General features: G+C 55.0%; 1 protein-coding gene across 1 annotated transcript in view; it reads right to left on the bottom strand.

The window, feature by feature from the left end:
- PLXNA2 (plexin A2) overlaps positions 1-3,739 on the bottom strand; it is a gene marked incomplete at its 5' end in the record, with an annotated part of 73,318 nt that overhangs the window by 16,115 nt on the left and 53,464 nt on the right. The window lies entirely within an intron of this gene.

Raw genomic sequence — 3,739 nt, 5'->3', positions numbered from 1 at the left:
AACATTCCAGGCCAGGTTGGACGGGGCTGTGAGCAACCTGATGTGGTTCAAGGTGTCCCTGCTCCTGCAGGGGGGTTGGGCTGGGTGACCTCTAGGGATCCCTTCCAACCCAAACCATTCAATGATTCTATGATTCCCCACACGCCACATGCGATACCAGGACCTGGTCCAACGGTCAGTAAGCTAAGAGGGGTGGAACCAACACCGCGCCCCCTCTGCAGCACCCTTTCCTCGGGGGACCATGCCTCCCTGCACCGTCACTGTGAGCTGGCACCAAGGCAGCAGCCCCGCTGGGTCTGGGCACTTCTCTGCGCCTTCATCCCCTGGCTGGCAGCTCTGCTCCCGCTGCCATTCCTGCCAGCTGCCTTTTTGACCACCGTGCCACCAACCTGCCCAGGAGATGCCCAGTGGGCACAGCAATGCACCCAGCCCCTGCCGCCACCCGTACCCTGACCTGGAGCCACCATCCTGCTCTGGACCCCTTTTCCCCATTCTCCCCCATTTGCTCTGCTGCCTTGAATTAGGGACTGCCCCTCCATATGTATTTATACAGCATCCCGCATGTTTGCAAACTCTGGCATTTAATGAAAAACACACACGCCCCCCCACTGAAGCAACAGGGTTTGATCACAAAGCCAAGCAGATCAAGTATAGACGGGAGCCACAGATTTCAGCAAACAAAAACTGACGCCAGTCGGCAAACAGACCTGGGGTCACATTATCCTTCATCTCTCAGGATCGCAACATCTGCCAGGAATTTGTGAAAATGTCTGCAGATCCCCAAAGAATTTAAGCCTGAATTGATTAACTGCCTAAAAATTCACCCTACAAATCGCCACACACATTGTTCTCCTGTTTGGAACATTTCGGTCGCCCCGCTAAGGAGGAGAAGCGCTACCACGCTGCCGCGCCAGCGAGCCACTGAAAATGGGAGAGGCAGTGATACACAGTAGAGAACAGGTGAAAACCTCGGAAAATTCAGGACTTCAGGATGAATATTAATTTGATAAACCCCTTTGTTAATAGAATATTAAATTAAGAATTGGCAAGCCTCCCCACTAGCCCTACCAGGGAAGTAATGCTGCGTCCCCTCCCTGTTGGCTGCTCATGGCCTGACACCGACACCGTAAAAATAACAGGAATCTGGAGTGACGGAGAAGTTGGGGCATTGTACAGGAGAAGGGTATCGGATACTCCCGCGCCCAGCTGCTCCCTTTTAGTTCTTTATCAGAAATACAAAATCAACTGAATGGAACGGCAAAAAAGAAACACCTCGGAGCAGCCCAGCCAAATCCCATTTCTTCTTACCTTCAAGCACCAACTCTCACTCTCATCTCGGCACAGACTGAGGCCATGAGATACCTGCAGCGCATCAGTCCCGGGGAGGGCCAGCAGTGAAGTTAATCATCACTGCCCTACCCCAGCAAAGGGAAGGGGCTGTTCATAAGCTTCATCGCTGCTGGGGGCAGCGCGAGCACCGCAGGCTCCCTGCAAATGAGCCTGCTGCTTGCACCTTCCCCGGCCTCCTCTGCCTTTGGAAGGGGATGGGTGCTGGGTGGCTGGGAAAGCCGTCCCTTCAACCCTGGATGTGGCCACGGCACCCGGCCACTCCTTCTCCCTGCTGAGCCTCAACCATAGCTGCCCCCCGGCCACAACGCTCTGGTCCGAAATGCTGTTGTAGATCTCCCTCTAAAAATAAAAAACAAGCTCCTGGAGATGAACGTGGCAGGGGAGAATCCCTAGGCTTGGAGAAAACCCTTCTCACATTGACCACATAACAAGGGCAAAGCACGATCCAGGGATGGTTTTCCAAAGGAGTCTGACGCCAGCAACCAGCGCCTTGGCTGCTCTTCTGACTTTCTGAGGCACCGGGAATAAAACAAAACTAAACAAAAAGAGCTGAGAGAACCCCCAAAATAAATATGTATTTTATTAATTTTGCCTCTTATATCTAGGTCTCTGAAGGGCTGCGTGCTGCTGTCTGTGCCAGCAACCAGAGCAGCTATTTGATTTAATGTCAACTTTTTTGCAGTCTCCCGCGAGGGGCAGTTGCAGAAGAAAGAGAGAGGGGGAAACGAGGAAGAAAGAGAGAAAGAACCGAGGGCCAATTATCAACCGCTGCCACCAGAGAGCTCAAAAAATAAACAAAAAGTATCTCACTTTGTGGCTGATCATTCCTTATTAAGTCAGAGCAAGATATTCCAGCCCGGGCTGTTTTGTGCTCCAACACCAGCCGGGAGCCCGTGGGATGCAGGGCTGGGACAGGGCTCCAGCCGTGGGTTTCCCATGAAATGGCCAAATCCTGGCACAGGGCAGCCCAGCCTCGACGCTGCTGGCATTGCCCACGGCCGCATCTCTTTGCTGGGTGCTGTGGGGAGGAGCGGGCACGGCTCTGATCACCAGCCATGTATTTTTGGAGCGCTGCAAAAAAGTCATTATTGATGGCTGAGGCAGAGGACGCCGTCCCAGCGACTCGTCAAACCACGGGGGAAATTAAGACGGCTTCCTTTTCCGAGATGAGTTATTGCCTCCACAAACACAGCCAGATTTAAAGCAATTTCCTGTCGAGTATATTCATTATGGCTGGAGGAATCCCTGAAATTTTCCTGGAGCTGTGAAATCCTCCCCTCGCCTTCATCCGCTCGCTCCAGCGCTCCTGCCGCTGGCCGAGGACGGGCTCTGCAGCACAGCCAGGACCCAAAGGGACAGAGGTGGCTGATGACAGGGAGAGTGGGGGGAGGCTTTTACGTGTGGCTGCTGATCTGGCCTACGTTAATACACACTTTTCCCCCTTTTTCCTCCTGCCATTTCCCAGCATGAGCTTGGGCGAGTTGCTCAATCCATTCTTGAGCTCCTTCCTCCAGCTGTGAAACACAAACACGGCTGCTCCATCCAGGCAGACGTGGATGCTGCGGGGATAAAGCCCATAAATACCTGCAAGGTAGCTGAGACCCCTGAGGGTGAAGGGCACGCAGGCACCGGGCTGCCATCGGGAGGGGGACCGAGCCTTGCTGGGCAGCCCGCCTTTCCCTGGCGGCTCCAGGGGCAATTCATGGCATTGCCCATCCGAGAGGTTACGCCTCTTCCCTAGGTCTTCAATGCTTTACTCACCACAACAATACCACAGCTCGTGGGAGACCAGGACCCTAAGACATCTAAGACATCAGGCTCCTGCTCGTAAGACCCCGAAGTGCGTTAAGATGACTTAAAGAGCTGCAGCTCTGCTCCCCCAGACTCTGCTGTACCTGAGCTGGTGCCTCCTCTTCCCCACCTGGATGCCCAGGGCCCTGCTTGGTACCAGCACAGTGCACGTGATGGAGAGCTCTGGTTTTTGTGCCATTCACCTCCCCGAGTGCCCCGAGGCAGCCCTGCACAGGACTGGTCGCGGGGGATAAACCTCTGCTCCGAACAGCTCGGGCATCTCCACACACACAGGTGAGAGAAGCAGGAGCTGGGGCGGCTGACGGCAGCGGTGACAGCGCTGGCACCGTCACCTGCTCTCAGCCAAGCCAGGGCAAGGGGAGGCTGCTGGGGCTGGGGCAGGGTAGGTGACTATGAGTGAGAGAGAGAGGCATCAGAGGCAAGACAGCCGGCTGAATATGAGCCAGCAGTGTGCCCAGGTGGCCAAGAAGGCCAATGGCATCCTGGCTTGTATCAGGAATAGTGTGGCCAGCAGGAGTAGGGAAGTGATCGTGCCCCTGTACTCGGTGCTGGTGAGGCCGCACCTCGAATCCTGTGT

Source organism: Egretta garzetta, unplaced genomic scaffold (genome assembly GCF_000687185.1).
Source record: "Egretta garzetta isolate BGI_Z169 unplaced genomic scaffold, ASM68718v1 scaffold588, whole genome shotgun sequence".
Classification (NCBI taxonomy): Eukaryota; Metazoa; Chordata; class Aves; order Pelecaniformes; family Ardeidae; genus Egretta; species Egretta garzetta.
This window is presented reverse-complemented; position numbering and strand designations above follow the sequence as displayed.